Here is a 20,288-nt window from a genome sequence, read left to right on the forward strand (position 1 = left end):
AGATGGAAAAAGCTATTGGTGCTTCTGTCCGTTCCCAGCGGGTCGCTGCCCTTCAGCCGATTTCATTGTTTTCAGGGAGACAAAGCCCCGCTAAAAGAACCACTGCTAAATCTCATTTTGCACAATGGGGACAATCTGTTAAATTAGGCTGTTATTCTAGACGTTAATATCACTTATCTGATTAAGTGGCATGCCCTGCGATTTCAATCGTAGTATTTAAATTGTAAGTTACATTACACAACTAAACCCCTCCGTTGCTTCATTTCGGAAAATCTCTTATTGTATAAAAGGTCTTGTGACCCTATTGAGGCTTTTCCACACTGTAATCACTTGGAGTGTTCTGCCTAATTGCTAGCAAATGGAGTCCATGGTAAAGATTTCTCAATGACTTTTGAAAGGACGCGATTACAAAAAGCCTAATTCTCTTGACTATCATGATTTTCCAGATTTCCACCATCTTGAGCTATCACGCTCAGCAGTACCCTTCCCCCTCCCTCGTCTTGCGCATCATTGAGGCAAATCGACTAAGATTATGGAAATGGAGCTAAGTGTCATAGTATCTGGACCCCCCGAAAAAAATATTTCAACAAGCAATTCCCAAATCATTTGTTAAATTGTCACTTTTTTGAACACTGGGTTAGTACCACACTAGCCAGGTGAAAAATGCAGTTGTGTGAAAAAAGACAGTTGTCAATTTTTTAATTGAATTGAAATGAAATTATTTACCAATAGGTTCCAAGATTGCTTACTGCTTAAACATTTGTTCTGCAACTGAAGTAAATGTTATAGGCATGTGTTTTTTGTTGTTGTTGTTCTGAGCTCCAGTGTTTCTTTTGTCGCTTGTGATTTGTTTTTAGAGAAATCTTGGAGGCAGAATTTTTCCCTCTTGTGCCATTGGCTCTCTGGAAATGTCTTTCCTTTTGCGCTTGTATTTTTTTAATGCAGATTACTATTTCTGGACTGGGTGACCAAGACACCAGTACAAACACCTAGGTGGCGCCATGCATCAACAGAAATCAGTATTAGGGGGGCACAAATACATCATGATGGGGGTGGTGGCGGCACATCAAATAAAGGTCAATAGGCCAAACTGGTTTAAGTATTCCTATATTTGACCAATCTGGTTAAAGTGTCATTAAGCATGTTCATAGTAGGTTTAATGCATTAAAGGTTTTGCATTAAGTTAATATACATCCTAAAAAGTTAACTTTAACAGTTGCAAAAATGACCTTGCACTCAGCAAGATACTGCATTATTTTAATTCAAGCAGACTGCCCCTTTTGGGGTGGGGCCAAGCCTGATTTGCATATGGTTTTTCCCTTCTGTAATGGCTTGGCAGGCGAAGAACGGTGGTCTGGAGGGTGCCCAGAGCATTGCCAGTGGTTAAGATTAATTCTAAACCTTCCAGCCATCACCTCTTTGTTTTTGCTATGTCACCCTGAGTGGGACGGGTATGCCCAGACGTGGGTCCCGTGCCTGCTGGGCCTAGAGACCCAAGCTACTCCTCACTGATGAGCCCCAACAAGGGCGAAACATGTTTGGGGATGCTTGTGGTCTCGTGCAGAAGGGTTGTGGCCTAGCAGTTCGGGCTGGACTGCCCCTTTTGGGGTGGGGCCAAGCCTGATTTGCATATGGTTTTTCCCTTCTGTAATGGCTTGGCAGGCGAAGAACGGTGGTCTGGAGGGTGACCAGAGCATTGCCAGTGGTTAAGATTAATTCTAAACCTTCCAGCCATCACCTCTTTGTTTTTGCTATGTCACCCTGAGTGGGACGGGTATGCCCAGACGTGGGTCCCGTGCCTGCTGGGCCTAGAGACCCAAGCTACTCCTCACTGATGAGCCCCAACAAGGGCGAAACATGTTTGGGGATGCTTGTGGTCTCGTGCAGAAGGGTTGTGGCCTAGCAGTTCGGGCTGGACTGCCCCTTTTGGGGTGGGGCCAAGCCTGATTTGCATATGGTTTTTCCCTTCTGTAATGGCTTGGCAGGCGAAGAACGGTGGTCTGGAGGGTGCCCAGAGCATTGCCAGTGGTTAAGATTAATTCTAAACCTTCCAGCCATCACCTCTTTGTTTTTGCTATGTCACCCTGAGTGGGACGGGTATGCCCAGACGTGGGTCCCGTGCCTGCTGGGCCTAGAGACCCAAGCTACTCCTCACTGATGAGCCCCAACAAGGGCGAAACATGTTTGGGGATGCTTGTGGTCTCGTGCAGAAGGGTTGTGGCCTAGCAGTTCGGGCTGGACTGCCCCTTTTGGGGTGGGGCCAAGCCTGATTTGCATATGGTTTTTCCCTTCTGTAATGGCTTGGCAGGCGAAGAACGGTGGTCTGGAGGGTGCCCAGAGCATTGCCAGTGGTTAAGATTAATTCTAAACCTTCCAGCCATCACCTCTTTGTTTTTGACATCACTCCCAGCATAGATTCAAATAATGTGTAGTTCGAGGTGGTATTTAGCAGAAGAGACATCACCTCCGGCTCAGCTGTAAATAAAAGCTGGTCAAAAATAGTCTGTTTAACAGAAGAGATATCCCTCATACCCCAGTTTCAAATGATAGTCATGGACAGTCTGTTAAATATCATATAAAGGTGCGAAATGCAGTCGAAAGGAGGCAACTGCTCCCTTGGTCCTTTAACAATGGTTGCAGAAATCTCACTTTACCCCAGTAGAATTGTTCAGTTTTCAGTTTCTGGCTGTTCACCCCAGTGGTGGCTGGTGATTTTTTTTATTTGGAGGAGCTTAAATATTTCCCCCAAATATGCCAGTGTGACGGAGCGTAGCCAGGGAGTACGAACCAATTAAGAGGTGTTGGGGTGCTTCCCACCCAGACAATTGTTTTAGAAATATGATTTAAAATGGTGCACACATTGGGTAAAATCCCAAACAGTTTGAAATTGGTTTTGTACGGTAACGCAGGGAAAAATCCAATAGATGCAAGTCACCAACAGTGCAGAGGAGCACTTTGCCAACACATTGTCAGGTTGCCTTTCCCCACAATATATGCCGGTGTAAAAACCTTTTCACGCTGGCTGTGCCCATACATTTCTATGCTGGCTGCATCGGTATTCGCCAGTATTCCCTTTTAAGTACATATTCATGTTTGCTTTACGTATAATGCCAGTAATGATACTATAAGAAATCATGTCCACACTTGTTCTGCCAAAATATGGCAGTATCCCCATGTAAGAACGTACTCAAGTTGGCATTACCATAAAAAATGCCCAGCCACAGTATGGAAATATGTCCAAACTGGCTGCATTAAAATGCCAGTCTAGCAACATAATAACACTAATCATGCATGCTTTCTCAAAGATGCCCAATACAAATGGCATACCACAGTACAAAATGGCTAAACTGGCTGCATTAAAATGCCAGTCTAGTTACATAATAACACTTAACATGCTTGCTTTATCTGAGATGCCCAGTAAAAAAAATTCCATGCCTGCCCTCTGGGTTCCCCAGTGCCTCGCACACATACAATGTGGTTGTGTGCATGTGAGGTGCTGGGGGGCCCAAGGGGGTAGGCATGGTATTGTTTACTAGGCATATATCACAGATGGCCAGTAAAACAAAATACCATGCCTTCCTCCTGGTCCTCCCCAGAGCCTCATATGCAGAGCTGATTTTGGCTGATGCACAACCCCTCCACTGCGTTTAATTACTATATTTGCCACCCCACCCGGGCCGTGTGCTCGAGAGGTTTTCATTTTCTTAATTACTTGTAGGATATCTTGTTGGTCAAATGGAAAGATGGACCCATTTCTCTTCCAATTCTGGTCTTCAGTGATTTTACTACTATTTTTAGTGAAGAAAAGTCGGGAAATATATTCTATCCACATTTCTTCACCAACACCATTTATGTCGGTCCCTCTTTCTTCTAAGAGATATTGCCGGCACAAATACCAACATTTCTTTGAATCGTGAGTTCTGCAAAGTACTAATCTAATACGCCAATTTGCATTATTACATTATTGATGATCTGTTTTTATGCTCTTAACCAGTTTTTATATCTGGTCTTAATTGATATTTCCTGTTTCTTCCCTCTTTCTTCCATATTTACTATCTTCTTAATTTTCCTTATGTTATCCTTCAATTCCTTTTTCTGGTTGTTAATCTGACTATTAAAAACATTGTTATGTATTTTCCCCTCCTTTTGTGCCACTTTCCAGTTTCTGTTATTGTCTGTGTAATACTCGGGTTACTTATCACGCTTAGACCATTTAGAGCAATCTCCTGTCCATCAAGGGGCATACGGTTGAACATATCGAATTTCTTTAAGTTCCGTTACGTCCACATTAGCCTATTTCTGTCTAGGGAGCTTTGCATATTCCGGGTAATTCCCTCCTGCCAACTAAGGTGTGGCCTACTAGTTAATTTACATTTTAGTACTTTATGATCGCTCAGCAGATTGTCTATGTGTTCAAGTCAGGATATATGTCTCAAAAGCCCTATACTCACAAATATGTAGTCTAAACGGTAGCTTACTTTGCTGTTAGACCAGGTGGTTTCTCTTTTTCTTTTCTCATCTGGCTCTAAGTATTCCATACCGTAATTTTAAAATAATTTTACACAGGCAATTCCATCATCCACCTGTTTGTGTGTCTTATGTTGTTTTCTCCCAATTCTATTCCTCAATGATATCATTGAATCAAATTCTCCCACCATTGATTCCCATTTTCCCATTTCTACTTTGGCTAGGTTGCAATGGGCATTGAAATCACCTACAATCATTACCTCTGCCTTGGGCCTTTCTTGCATCTAATCTTCCATTGTATTAGCAATAATTTTAGTTATTGCTGATATATTTGACTCTCCTTGCTGTGAATAGACATTTATTAGCAATAATTCTTCCTGAAGGCCCAGATATCCTATAATGGCACTCCCTACAAAAGGTGAGTTACCACAATTATTATATTCTCTAAGTGTGATATGTTTTTTTTACTCCTATGCAGAGTCCCCCTGCTGGTCTCCCTTTTCCCCCCTGCATTGCACACTTATTCAATATACTATATCCGTCTACTGATGGGTCTCCACTTATCCACGTCTCTTGTAATGCGAATATATCGCATTTTTCTAAAATTTCAAATCCCCCTTGTCATGATGCCTAACCCCCGGGGACCCAGACCAGGTCCAGCAACCCCGGAAGCAGGCATCAAGTTATTTTGGGCAAGCTCAAAAACCCCTGCTAGGGGCTGTTTGGGTGCGGTCCTGGCGCCTATGGCGCCAGGCTCATATGGAGAGTCAGTCCTGGCGCCTATGGCGCCAGGCTCATAGAGTAGAATTTACCTGATGCAGACCATGCTGCAAGAGCTCCAAGCCAAATGAGGCTTGGAAGGGACTATTTTACCTAGGGACTATTTTTTTTTCTCGGGCCGGGCTGGGGAGGAATACTTACCTGGGACTACTTTGGTGGCTATTTAAACCACGCCCGAAGAGCAGCACACGCTTTGTGTTATTCTGCATCCAGCAGCGTAACGCTCACCGTGCCTGCAAGTCTGCATCCAGTCTTCTGCCACGCCCGCCTCGAGTTTTGAGCTCCTAGAAAAAGGGAGAAAGAAGGAGAAAAGGTTAGAACAAGAGCAATACCTTTGATCCTTACCTGAATTCCCGATCCATCGCGCCTTCGAGCTGGAAGAAAGAAGTTATTTTATGCGCGTCGCCTCGCCTGCTGCAGCACCGCGCTGAACTCACCGCCCTTCGCAGCATCTTCACATTCCACCGCATCCTCCTGCATGTTCCCGCCGGATTCCGGCACCTAAGGAGTAGACAAGAACAGCAAGGTGAGCCAAGGGAATACACAGAGGAATATTAGTAACCCCCCCATAGACTTACCTGATTTTACCACGGGGGGTACTATTCCTCTTCACGGGTCGGCACAGCTTCCACTGCATCTTCGCCGAACCCCGGCCCCTAAGGGGAAATAAAATGACAGCAAGGTGAAACAAAGGGACTATCAAGGGGAACCCTCCTCACCACATTAGACTTATCTGATTAAACCGCCGGAGGTATTATTCCCCAAGACTTCATACTTTCTCTCAGTGCCTGAATAAGGGAGAAAGCAACAGATTACATATTGACATTATTTATCGAACTGTGTTGGAAATACAAATCCTTACCAGAATATTACCGGTTGCCACGAGGAACTCTTCACTGGGGTCAAGCTGCAATCTGCAAGGAATCGTACAAGAGTGAAAGTCAGGCATTTTAACTCTCACGAACTACATACTTTTCGGAGTCAATATTGTTCTGGAACTCGCCAATTCCTTCGAGCCAGTGAAGCAACTGGTTATCAACGCGCCCCTGCGCTCAATGCAGGATGGAGAGCTCATCTTTTCAAACCATCAGGTGAGACTATAAGAGGGGCCATCAAAGGTGATCTGTGGGGAGAACAGCGGGGGCGGGGGGATTTACACTCAACTCCACGGGTGGTTAATTCCCTTTCTCCATTTGCAGAAGAATATTCCTACGGGCCAAGCAAACGAAGCTAGGTGGGCCAGTCCAGTCCGTCATCTCGGCCCTACGCATCACATTGGTGGAGACCGCAGCTGTCCAGTTCAGATTGACGCCTCTGTGGGAGCCAGGTGAGCGTAACACCCTTTATATAAAATGGAGTCGAATCATTGACTATTCCAAGATAGAACCTTTACTCCCCCCCTTCCTTCTTATTTCAATGTCCTTCTAGGTAATCTCCATCTGGAGCCCATTTTACAAAGTTATCATCTCTCTTATATCCATGTTTTAGAGACATTTTTTGAGATTGTAAATTACTCACTTTTGAGTCTGAGTTTTCTATATTATTGCATAACACAATTTCATATTCCTTTCCCCATATAGTCTTGGCCTGTTCCCTTATAAAATCTACAATCACTGCTGTGCTAAATTGCACTACTACCCAGTTTTCCCAACTACCCACTTCAGGCAGTATTACTCTTTCAATATCAGTTGTTTTTATGTTCTGCAGTGAGCGGTTCGACATGTTTTCTAACAGCCATTTCCTATTTAAAAAAGGACTATTAGCTTGTGTATTTTGTTCAATTATTTTAATGCTCTTTCCCAAGCTATAATTCCCTTCTTCTCTTCCTTTCTCTACCCCTTTCGGATTTATATACCAGGTAGGTCTATTAGTACACATTGCCAGCCTTTCCATTTCTCTTATGTATATATCTTTTTCTCTGGGATTCATTTTGTGTACTACTTTATTAATCAGGATATCTAGAATTCTCACCTCAGGTTCCTCGATACTTTTGGGGGGGCTTCCTTTTCCCTCATATTTTCACATTCCACGTCTTGTTCTTCATCTACCACTATATCTCCTAATTCTACATCCTCTACTAGATTGGGTATAGTTTCTCCTAAAACCTTTGGGGGATTCCCAATTAGCCACTTGGTTATACCTTTCTCTTTATTAATGGGATTAGTATTATCTTTCTTCCTAGCTTTTTGTTGGTGGTTTTTTATTCAGCTAGAATCGATCTCCTGTATCCACACATTCAATATCATTTCAGGATATCTCTGCCAGGGCACTGTTTTTCTTTTGAGTTCTCTCCACCTTCTTTACTTTAAAACCTACTCCCCTATTTCTACTTCCTTTCTTATTATTTCTTTTCCGTCTAGTCCATTTTTTTTGTACCATAGGATTGATGCTGTTCATCCAAGGTACTATTTACCTGTTCTATATTTTCATCTTTCTCCATTTCTAGGTTGGTAATCTCAACAATCCCTAGCCCTGTAGCAGCTCCCCTTCCCCTTTCTTCTTCTGCTATACGGCATAATACACTCAATTCCCCAAGATCTTCAAAAGCGATATCTGAAGGGGTAGGGCTATCCGCCCCCCACTGTTTATATTTCCCAGTTTCTTCTATACTTTTCCCTGATCTTTTTGTATTTTCTACTACCTCTATCACCAGATTCTTGAGCCCTTCTTGTTCACTCAGTAGCTTGGTACAGATAGCTAGAAGTATATCCACCTTAGAGGTGAGGGCATCTAATTTTCCCACACAATTAATGGAGCTTCATTGACAAGATCTTCCCATAGACTATCCTCCCTCTCTCTTCCTGTCTCTGTTTGGGCAAATTTCTCCAAATCCGGTGTTGCTGAGAGATCAATATCGATTACATTATCCATGTTGGACATTCCAACTTCATCTTGTTTACTATGTAAGGCACTCAAAGTTGCTGGTAAGCCCAATGATTAACGTCTAAAGTCTTAGCATAAGTTCAATAATGAGTTATTGTCTATCATTGAGCTATTAGTCGGTGGCAGGATAAAGATTTCGTCTTGATGTGCTTTATTTTTATCCTGTTTCTGGAGAAAGCTAGACATTTTAGGTTGTTCCATTTTGACCTATTCAAGCCAATATTTCTTTTGTCTAATATTTGTCCTTTTTTACTTCCCTTCTGAACCAGGCTTGTTTCTAAAGTGGTGTTCCTCTGTATTGGGCCTCTCTTATCCTTCTGTTTTTTTTAATTATATGATCTCAATTTTGGGGCCATATTTCCTATCAGAAGAGACGACTATATAATATTATAATGAATAGTAGCTTCCCCTGCTACGTCTAATAGAGATCCTACCACAGAACAGTTAAGCCCTGTCAATGTATGGTACTAAAGCAGAGTTGTCCAGTCCCTCTATATGGGTTATGATACAGAACTAACACCCTACAATTTAAAACTAGTATATGATACTTAAGTCTAATATAAAAGGCTCTCTGTAAAACCTAAAATATAATATGAACAATGCACCCGCTAGAGTGCTTTTACCGGGTGTCTCAGTCCCACGAAATAGTACCAGGTATTCTTCATAAATTTTCAACAATTAGTTCTCTTATAAAGTGCTTATGCCAAAAATTTCACACCCACTTTAAAGTGCAAGGTATTTGTTATCCGCAACATTTAGCACCTCACTCTTGACTTCCTTGAGATCAGTAGTTTCATTCTTAGATAATTTAGCGACACATGCCAAAGAGTGTTCCACGCGTTTAGCAAGATCTAGAACTTCATCAAGATTGGGGTCGTCCCTCAACCACAATTCTTCACGTATCTTATTAGATCTACAATGAGTCATGAACTGGTCACGAATATGTCAATCAAATGTTCCTTGAAACCTGCATGTCAACGCTAAATGTCGCAGAGCCGTTACATACTCTTCAACTGATTCGCCTTGAGCCTGCATCCTCATACGAAAATTGTATCGTTCCAATATCATGCTGGTCTTGGGATTGAAATGTTTATCCAGCTTAAGTAGAGCCATATCAAATTCATTGGGTACATCACCACCGCTGTCATCTCTCGTTAGCTGAGGTAGCGTTTCATATATTCTCTGCCCTTCGTATCCCAGAAAATGCAGCAACAAAGCCAGCTTCCTTTCACCTGAGTACGATGTTCCCCCAGCTGCCTTCATGTAATGTAAAAAACCTTTGCGCCACTGAGCCCACCATATCTTTGCTGGACCTGGCACTGGCCATGAATATTGGGGGACCTGCAATTCCAGGCAGACCTGCCATACTTCTGGGCATGGACTATTTCGTGCTTGACTTTATTTTTCAATGAACTCCGGGATGTATGTAACTGCCCTCCTTATGGTAGATCACATGAGCCTTTGTCACCCTTGGACCTATCACAAAAGTCTTGCACCACCTTGTCCTCAGATACACTGGTGGCTGGACACACTCCTTGTGACCGTCTTCATGAATTTTTTTTTTCTTTTGCTGCTTGTGCCCCTTCTCCTTCTCCCACACTGAGCACGACTCAGACCACACAGGTACTTCCTGACTGGATCTCACGTGCGGACACCTCCTCCTCCTTGATATTTTTCTCCCACTTCCCTGCTCAAAATGGGTTTGGCCGGTGGTACCACAAGCTGCTGTGCGGGTGAAAAACGTGCCGAAAACTTCAATAAGGTGCCTTCAAACTCTCCCTTCAATTTGCAACATACATGTGTATGTATCGCCTTCAATGTCCCTTTTTATTTGTGGCCTTCCTTTCCCCCTTTTAAGGTGTCCCTTGGTGCTGCGTCAATACAAAACGACGATCGTTAATTTCCCACTATTTCTCGCACTGTGGATGAATAGAATGTCCGTTCTTCAATTTCTAGGGCTCTTATACACTGAAAGAGCCTGCTGCTGCGCTTCTATTACTGCGCTTACGGTAACTCTCCCTCCTGGTGTACGCGCTGCTATTTCCCTCTTCCGGGACACGCGCAGGCCTCAGGTGGCGACAATCGGGTGCCGAGGCTCCAACTACAAGGCGGGCCTGACTTTGATCATCTCCGGAGCGCCCCGTCGCATGCAAATCGGCCTACAGCCGTAACGCGAACAGCGTTCGCCAAACTCGCAGGGTGGGGAGCATTAGCTGCGCGGCAGCACTTACTTGGGAGGCAAAGGCGGCGATGCTGCTGTAGAAATGGGTGGCCGCTACCACGCCAGGGATGGCGGAGCAGCCACTCTCTCACAGGAAACCGAAAGCAGGGAACACTTGGTTTAGGGAGAAAAGGTGGGCGCCGCTACTACGCCAGGGAAAAGCGGAGCGGCGCACGTTTCTGGATCACTGCTGCTGGGGGTCTTCGAATCTTCAAACCTCCTGTCAAAATCCCATCCTCGTCGCCAATGTTGAGAAGGCACCTCGCGGAGACAGGTAAGACTTTTTCATTAAGGATTTATTCAGGTTAGGAGGCAGAAGACCCCCAGCACATCAGTAACATCTGATGTAGGCAAAGGGCTCTCTCCAACTGACAAACATAGAATGCTGGGGAAGGAACACATAGCTGGGTGCTCTATGACATCATCAGAACCAGGCAGCATTGACACTTCTAGCCATTAGCATTGCATGATGTCTCCCCTTCCCCAGTCATAACAATTATAACAACAAAGCGTAACAATAACTTCACAACAGTATTATATAAACTATCCCCAATAAGTCCCACTATAAAGTGCTTGTGCTTAATTTTCCAATTTCGCTATTAAAATACCGTAAAATTAAAATGCGGGTAATCATGCATTATTCTTCATTAAAAACTATATCATCCATACACCAAAAAATTAAGAACTATCTAAAAAAAACAGTGTCTTTATGTCCAATATAAAAGGACTTTCTAACTAACTATAAAAATAAGATAGACAGATTCATTTTCAATACAATATATTATTTTCAATATCACCAGGAGGGGGAGAGGCACTCCTCACAGCCCCCGTCCGTATTCCTTTTCCACGTTAGGTAAATGATATGGGAATAAATCTTGTGTTGGGTTCAGGAGTTAAAGTATATTTGCAATTAATTCCTTACTAACAGTGCGGGGAACGCCCGGCAGCTTAGGGAGCTGCCTTAGTCCGACTCTGCCCCGCCACCCTGCTAGTTTACTCGTGGAGTTTTAAGGCTCACCGCCGTTAAAAATACAAACACCTCCTCCACCAGCAGAGTTACAGCAGCGTTTTCGTCCATTGAAGTTGTTTTTCCCTTCACACTTCAATCAATTTCATTTAATAACAAAGCCCTATCAACAGTACTTTGACGTTCGGGTGGCTATTCAATAAATAAACGGTAGTCAGCGTAGTCCAATCCCATTCAAATCGTCGAGTGCTCACTTTCACAACTGTCCAGCCTTTGCTAGTCGTTTCTATAATGAAAAAACTACACCTACTTTCCACAATGACCACGCGGGTCATGACTGTCAATTTGGGGAGCTCCCTTAATCCAACTCTCCCCCCCCCCCCCCGCGCTGGTCATTCGTTCTGTTATTTCAGTGTAGTAAACATTTTGATGAAAACAACGGGTCTCGCCACCAGTCTGAGTTCAACTAGGATGTAGATATTGGGCTACAGAAGTATGGCAGTTGAGTTAATGCACCCAGCGTTATAAACAGTACCTGTATGACTCTGCAACTCTTATTCTGTCCTCGACACGCGTCCCGCGTCCAGCCAAACAGCTAATCAGAACTGCAGCGCCCTTTTTGCTGCTGTGGGCTTATCGCGGCAAGGGCGAAGGAGCTCTGAATAAGTATCCCTGCTTCCTGTGTGGGCGTGTTTCAAGCCCTTAAAGGCGCAGTTGCAGACAGCGGTGTAGTCCCAATGAAATATTATATTTCACCGCTCTTCAGACTCCAAATACACAAGTGTTCCTTCTCGTTTAGCTAAACAGAAATGCCACCTCTTCTCTCTCATCTCTCGCTCTTCCTCCCCCCTTACTGTTCTCTGCAACTTCGATCTTCACTTCCCTCCTCCCCCTCAATCCTCTCCCCTTTCATCCATCCTCGACTCCTACCTTCTTTCCCCTCTTCCTTCATCTCCTACTCACTCCTCTGGCTCCACTCTTGACCTTATCTTTAATTCTTCCTACCCCTCGTCTACTGTCTCTACACTTTCTCTCCAATCATGCTTTACTCTCCTTCTCCCTTACCCCCTTCCCCTTCACTCTCCCCCATGCCTTCCCCTTCTATCGTCTCATGTCGCGATCTTCGTAACTTTGATCCTTCCCTATTTCTTGAAATTTGCTCTTCTTCTCTCCCTCTCTCCACGACTTCTCTTCACTATTGGCCAATGACGCACTTTCTACTCTCTCCTCTTCTATCTCCTCCTCTCTTGATCTACTCCACCCATTTCCTTCTTCCGTCCAACACGGAAACACTCTCAACCTTGGCTCTCCCCCCAACTCCTCTCCATGTGACATCTCCTTCGACGTCTTAAGAGACTCTGGTTCAAATGTCCTTCACTTTCCAACAAATCCTCCTACTTCTCTTATCACTCCCTCTGTCTCCTGCCTCTCCTCAGCTAAACGCTCCTACTACTCTAACCTTCTTCATTCCCAAGCCTCCCACCCCGCTGCATCTATCAAACTCTCTCTCGTCTTCTCTCTCCCCCAACCCCTGATCCCTCAGCCTCCTACACCCTCTCTCCCTCTGACTTTGCAAACTTCTTCTCCTCCAAGATTCTTGCTCTTTGGCAAAAAATCAATTCCTCGTCCTTCTCCCCCTCCCCCTTCTCCCTCCTCACCCTCTTCTTGCATGACTCTATTCTCCCCAGTTCCCCTTCTGAAGTTTCTATCCTCTCCAAAGCCCACCTCTCCTCTGCTCCATCTGACCCTGTCCCCTCCCTTCTTATTCCTAAAATCTACCCTCTTCTTATTCCCTACCTAACCTCCTTCTTCAACAACTGCCTTTCCTCGGCCACCTTCCCCTCTGCTTTCAAGCATGCCACTATCATTCCGATTCTGAAGAAACCTTCAGCTGATCCCCTGCTCACCTCTAACCTCCGTCCTATCTCACTTCTCCCATTCCTCTCTAAACTTCTTGAGCGCCTTGCCTACTCACAGCTCTCAACCTTTGTCACTAATCTCTCTCTCCTTTCGCCTTAAACACTCTCCTGAAACTGCCCATACTTACATCCTTAACTCCCTCCTCTCTGCCCGTCACGCTAAGCAATCCTCTGTCCTTATTCTTCTTGATCTCTCTGCTGCCTTCGACACTGTTGATCACCGCCTTCACCTCAACACTCTCTCCTCCTTTGGTTTCAAAGGTTCTGTACTCAACTGGCTATCCTCTTACCTCTCCTCCAGCTCTTTTACTGTTTCCTGGGGAGGCCGCTCTTCTCCCACCCACCTTCTCGAATACGGAGTTCCCCAAGGCTTGGTGCTTGGTCCTTTCCTATTCTCTTTTTACACCTCCCTCCTTGCCCCTGTTATCTCCTCATTTGGCATTTCTCACCATTTCTATGCCGATGACACGCAGCTCTTTCTTTCCTTTTCTTCCTTCTCTCCTGATCTCCACCTTAAACTTTCCTACTGTCTTACTGCTATTAAAAACTGGATGTCTTCTCATTTTCTTTCCCTTAACTCTGACAAAACTGAAGTAGTTTTCTTCCCTTCCAACTCCCTTCCCACTCCCTCTCCTCCTCCTTTCATCCATTTTCCTACCTCTAATCTTACTTTCTCCCCCCACGCTCGCAATTTAGGCTTTCACTTCGACTCTTCTCTCACTTTTTCCCATCACATCTCACTCGCCTCTCACGCATGTCGCTACTACCTCTATAATATTCGCAAAGTTCGCTCCTCCCTTACATTCCATGCTACTAAACTCTTAATCTCCTCCCTTATCTTCTCTCGCCTCTTCTACTGCTCCTCCTTACTTTTTGGCCTACCTGCTTCACATCTTGCCCCCCTCAAATCTATCTATCACTCTGCCACCCGTACCCTCTGTCTCATCTCCCCACGAGACTCCATCTCTGCTTCCCTGTCCTCCATTGGCTGGCTCCCATTTCACTTTCAACTTAAATTTCATTTTCTCTGCCTAGTCTTTAAATCCCTCCACGATCTTGCTCCCCCTTATCTCTCTTCCCCTCTCTCTTTCTACGCTCCCTCTCATTCCCTTCGTTCCGCTGACCACTTTCTCCTCACTGTTCCTCCCTCCCCTTGTGCCTCCTCCCGTTTCCACTCCTTCCAACTCTTGGCCTCCCTCCACTGGAACTCCTTACCTCTCTTAATCCGTTCTATTCCTACCTTTTCCTCTTTCGGCACGTCTCTTAAGTCTCTCCTTCTCCATTCCTCGTCATGATACCCCTCCCCTTTTTTCTTGCTCCCCTCCTCCCACCCTTTCCCTCTTCCCTCCTTAAACCTCTCCCTCCATTTCCCCCATCCCATCCCCACCCCTTCATTTCCCTCCTCCTCCCACCTCCCTCCCTCCCTCTTCCACCTAGATCTATTCCACTTCCCTCCCTATCTAATTGCTCTACATACTGTTTTGTTGACTGATTCAAGTTTGTAATGTGTCTATTGTTACTGTTATTATTATGTTAATTGTATCCTGTTGTTGTTATATGGGCAGTGCTTTGGTGTAAAGCGCTATATAAGCCTGATAAATACAAATACAAATGCGGCGCCCTTTTCGCTGCTGTCGAATGTCATCACCCAAAGTTCATTGAGAAAGGAACTGTTTAGTTGATTTTGTTGAATACGACTTGTGAAGGGTCTGCACCCGGAAGAGTGGGACCCAGGGGTGAAGCCATCACCCAAAGTATATGTGGAACAGAACTTTGTCGAATGCATCAGGTCCTCTAAGGCAAGAGACTTTTTATTGAAAGGAGACTTAACCATCAATGAACCTAATAGCTGGAACAGAACTGTCAGCTTGTGCTGGGAAAGCTCAAGAGTGTGCTGTGCTCAGGAGATCCACTTTGTCCCGTGCTCAAAACGTGGGGAAGGGAGACACCTGTCAATCACAACCTGACTTATTATTTGTGAACACTTCTTTCTTTATTGAAAAACCTATCCCACACTTTCTATAGTTAGTTGTAAGGATTTGGCAATGTTTTTTTAGTATAGGCCTCTCACTTTGACAAGACGTCACAAGGACTGCCTTTTTTTTGATTTGATGGTTGAAGCTTGCTCCCATTTTAGATTTAGGTTAGGCGTTTTCCACCCTGCATTTACAGTTTAATAAACACCCAAACTGTGATCACTTGTTTCTGTCTTTACTGTTGACACCATGAGTTCCTTAGACACGTACACCTGCCATCATGCACTCACTCATTACACACAACACAAGCATACACACATATATAACATATTTAAATTTACATATCTTCTGCCCCGGTCCTAATGTTCCCTCCACTTGCTCCAGCTTCCGCGTAGCATAAACAGGAAGCACGAAGCAAAGAGTGCTTCCTGGTTCATGTGCAGGAGCCAGAGTGCTGAGTACGAAGTGGCCCGCTCCGCAAGGAGCACAATAGCGCTTCCCAATGCACGTGCAAACCTGCAGTTCCTCAGCTAGCATCCCCAATGAGCCATGCAAGGTTGGGGAAGCAAAACGTCCCTGGCTTTGCATGGCTCATTAGATATGCAAGGCTGGGAAACAGAACTGTCAAAAAGGAAACCACTTTTTCCTTTAATAGTTCAATCCAGCCGAGGAGCGCTCCATCAGCTGTCTCCTTGGCTCCTCCATAATGGGCGAGGGTGCCCGTGGGTCGGCGCCCCTAACCCATTAGGGAGAAGCTGCCACTGGTACACAGTCAATACATTTATGCATAGGGTCAGTGTGGCTGGAGATTAAATGCTGTTGACATGGAAGTTATGCTCATGTACATGAACTGGACTGTTATTAATGTAGAGATTGTGGACACATTAAGGGATCCATAGACCTGGCCTACAGTGGAAGGCTACCAGGGTAACACAGCAGGTTGAGGGACTGTTGCTAAGATGTTATATATTTAAAACTGTCTGTAAATCATATCACTTTTTGCAATCCCTTTAAAAAAAAAATAGGTACTATAAAATGTGTTCTGCCAGTGGATGGGTTGGGGTGGTATTTTGCTTATATTTAGGGAAAAGTTGGGGAATTTCTGCCCCATAGTGAAAATCAAAAGTTGGCGCCCATGAATCCAAAGTTTCATTTCCTAATAACGGCTGTCAGCACAGTAGAAGCATTTATTTGTGATTAAGCATATTGACAAGCATATAGTAGCTTTAGAAATGTATCCTGTGATGAAACACAAAGAAAGGGGCACACCATTCACAGGGTATTTGTGTGGTAGACCACCAAAACATTAAACACATTTTAAAGAAAACTAGTGAATGTAAGTTTTTTGAATGTAAGTTTAAGTTTCAGTTTGGAAACGTCTTTTTTGTTTTCTTCTAGACAAGTGTAGGATGCACATTTGGAAAGATGCCCAGCATGTAGGTAGCCTGCTTTTCACAGTGATGGGCCCCACCCCAGTGATATTCATGGCCCATTGATTCCCGTGGTGTCCCTTTCAGGCCAGAGAAAGAACTCAGGCTAGGCAAATGAGGCCTGCAAACGCGCGAATGACGGCTGGGCAAAGGAGCACCTTTAAGGCACCTGGAAACAATGATTTGCTAAAGGGGGTCGGGGGGGGGGGGTTGGGTTGGAGTTGGGCTACCGATTAGGGTAGCAAAGCAGTCAATAGGGGCAGGGGGGCAATTGCCCCCTTTAGGGACGCCCAGCCCCATGATCTCACATGCCCATTGCACTGGTGTGGCAGTCAGCAGCAAAGTGGCTATTGGAGCCACTGCTCATTATGCATTATTCAGCAGTAGCTCAAAAAGACCCCCCTCAGAGGCAGGACTGTACTAATGCGCTGATAAATAATACACAATTCAGAAGCACATCAACTCTGAACAGTGAAGAGACTGCCCCTCCCTGCTAAAGACCTGACTGGAGGGGTGTGTGTGTAGGATTTGTCACTCACCCATCCCTCATAGTAACGTCCCAGAGAGGCCTGCACTTAGAGCTGTAAGTGTGGAATTCAGGAGGAGTGATAGTTTAACGCATACCAGAATAAGGATACTCGCTACTGGCGAAGCAGTGAGGCCATGAGCAGGACCGTGAAACAATAATTTGCAATACCTGTGGTCTGGACTGAGGTAAGAACTGTAGGGCCATCTTAAGCGATATGTGGAGCCCTGGGTGCCCACACATTTGGTGCCCCACCAGAGCGAAAGGAATGAAGGGGTCCAAAATTCTCTGGTTGCCCTTTTGTCGAAATCGCAACCCATAGCTTGAAAGGCTGCCCTGGCAGCAATCGAGATGAGCTTGGATACACCATTCAAATCCCCTTGACCCGTTCACCCCTGCTGGAAACAGAATAATTGAGGCCTTTTTGTTCCGTTTTCTCCTGTCTGGGACTCTTTCCACTCAAATGGCCTACATGAAAAGAAAGAGTAGGCAAAGGGCTAAACAATGCCACCACAATGTGAGAAGGCTAACCTTTTCATAGAAGACAGCACTGTACTATAAACTGAGATAAGATGATTTGTCTAGAATCCTAGTGCATTTAGTGGCAAAGCCCGAGATATGAGTCTCAACACGTTGGTTGCAAAGTCTCCAATTTGGCTAATCACTTCTCCTGACTAATGCATTATGCTCTTCATTGGTGGTTTCTACACAGTTTTTGCAACCCTTGTTCGAAGGGTCCAAACTCTAGAGGTGTGCATTCTGAAGCTATGTTAGTGTTAATAACGTGTTCTTTCTTGTGCAGCTGCGTTCTTTTGGAGCGCAGATGATGTTACTTTTACCAACATTTGTATCAACCTAGAGAGACGAAAGAAGGACAAGTCTGCCTTGCTGGACTATGGCACTGTGATCTGGAATATGAACACATATCTCTGCAATGAGTGCTAAACACACTGAGCTATTTTGTGAACCATTGTGGCAGACCAACGTTCTAATTTGCATTATAATTTTGATTATTGCACCTGATCAATATATTTCTCAAAGAATTTGAAAAATGCTCCACAAACTCTACGAGATGGTACAAAAGAATGTGTTTTTTATGTTTTGTAAAAAAAAATGTGCACCGGCTTCTTTTCAGCAGACAGACTGGTGGGGCCCCCAGGGTACGTGTCCTTTTCGCTCTGCCATGAAGAAATCTTTGAAGAACTGGACTGGAGTAGGTGACTGTAACCGTGTGGAACTTGAAATTGAAAGAGCTCTGAGATGGGAGACACCCAAGCAACTATTAAACCTCCATGGCAACAGGAGGTGAACTTAAACATTCAAGGAATGACCGGAAGCCTGGAGTCAAAACAGTCCCTAATAGCCAAGGGAAAAGACAACAGAACGGAATGTTGAAATACACCAAACACAAACCACCACAGACGACATTATAGTTTGACTTCGTGAATGTGAGCAAACCATGAACTTGCTGAGAGAGTGCACCAAATCACACTGCAGACATTGTTCTTACACAGTGATTCGCCATCATTTTGGGGAAGAGTGTGAAGGTTGACACTCTGCTTGGAAGGCGCTGAAACATGCTTACTCGCTGGCACTCTTGGTGAAAGAGAGGTAGTGCTTTGAAACATAGAAATCGCTAGTGAACACTGATGAAAAGGTCTCATGAAGCAGAGGAAGGCCGAGGGGCAATCTAATTCTGATTTCTAAGGAAAAGCTTGGCTGGAACTTGGAGTCAGTGACTTGGTCAATGGAACCCAAATCTTAGTGGGGTGTGGAGGTAGAGTGGATATATAGGGCCAAGGAAGTCGAAGGCACCCAAGGCATGAGAAGGAAAGAACAGAACATGCAGGAAACATGTTTAGGCAGCAGTGCTATCTTCAGAAATTACATTAAGTGGGAGCCATAAGCTAGATTTTGGCAGTAAGCCAGATACATGAGATGGCAGTAGGAACTGACAGCAATCAAAGGGCCAGGGTATTCGTACAAAGCCAAGACAACAACATAATGCTATTGCAATGTCTGGGAAATTGAGCTTGGATTGTCCTATTAGCAACTGGGAACATAATCATGTTACAATAACTAAAAACCGGAAACCTGAAAGGGGTTTTGCATTGGAGACTGGAGAACACAGGGGTAAGCGCTACACTAGAAATCTGCATGCTGAAGCTTCAACCTGGAAACAAAAAGCTTGCTAGGTAAAAATGTAACGTGTAAATCAGCCCTTGGGCTCGGAAGGAGCTCAGCTGCTATCTTGTCAGAAATAAAGTGAAAGTGGAAGTAGAAAGACGGGTGCAGGAACACTGAGCTAAAGAGTCAGAGGGCTCAGCAAGGCATTGTGATGAATCTGGAGACTTCATCCCTTCTTCCTTTGGGGGAGCCACCCTCTTTGAGGTTAGGAAGGGGAGCCTGCACCGAAAGACCCCGCCTAAGGGTTTGAGCAAGCAGGACCTCACTGGGAGTGACTCCCCGCTAGGGACTAAGGAGTACTATTTCCATGGAGAACTCCCTAGTGTAATGAATCAGAGATGATTCCCCCAGAAACCCTGATCTGGAACCCTTCTCATGTGGCCTGGGAAAGGCAGATTTTCCTGATCCTGGCCCTGGGAGTGTGGTTCTGCGGGAGGATCACATGGGGGAGGAAGCAGGTCAGGAAGAAAGGTAAAAACCCTTTGTAATAACTTTCCCAAAGACCCTTCCCTTCTGATGGCCTACTGTAAAATCAAAGCAGTGAGAAAAATGGATGTTTATCATTGTTGACTCCACGTCCCATAATTCCCTAAGTACTGGGACGAAGAAGAAGGCTGCAGAGGTACGAGGCTGCAGGTTGCAGTCTATTAGTGTTTATAACCTCCACCCACAGGGAGCCTCTGGAGCAGAGAAAGCACATTTTTTGAGTGGTACGAGCTGCAGGGGACAAAAGGAAGAGCCGGGCCGCACAAAGCAGCAGAAGCAGAAGACCTGGAGGCAGCAGAGCAAGCGGATGCGCACGCCAGACCCCGTGAGTTCACTGTGGTACAGTGACCCCGGGGCGCTCCATGAACGCCCGCTGGCCTAGCCATGGTGCACTAATTATGGATCTGATACAAAGAAAGAAAAGTAGCAAAACACATTTTATTTTG

General features: G+C 44.9%; 1 protein-coding gene across 13 annotated transcripts in view; it reads left to right on the plus strand.

The window, feature by feature from the left end:
- Positions 1-20,288, plus strand: part of WDPCP (WD repeat containing planar cell polarity effector) — a 3,071,480-nt gene that overhangs the window by 1,886,074 nt on the left and 1,165,118 nt on the right. The window lies entirely within an intron of this gene.

This window comes from Ambystoma mexicanum, chromosome 4q, assembly GCF_040938575.1.
Source record: "Ambystoma mexicanum isolate Mex_15411 chromosome 4q, UKY_AmexF1_1, whole genome shotgun sequence".
Lineage (NCBI taxonomy): Eukaryota > Metazoa > Chordata > Amphibia > Caudata > Ambystomatidae > Ambystoma > Ambystoma mexicanum.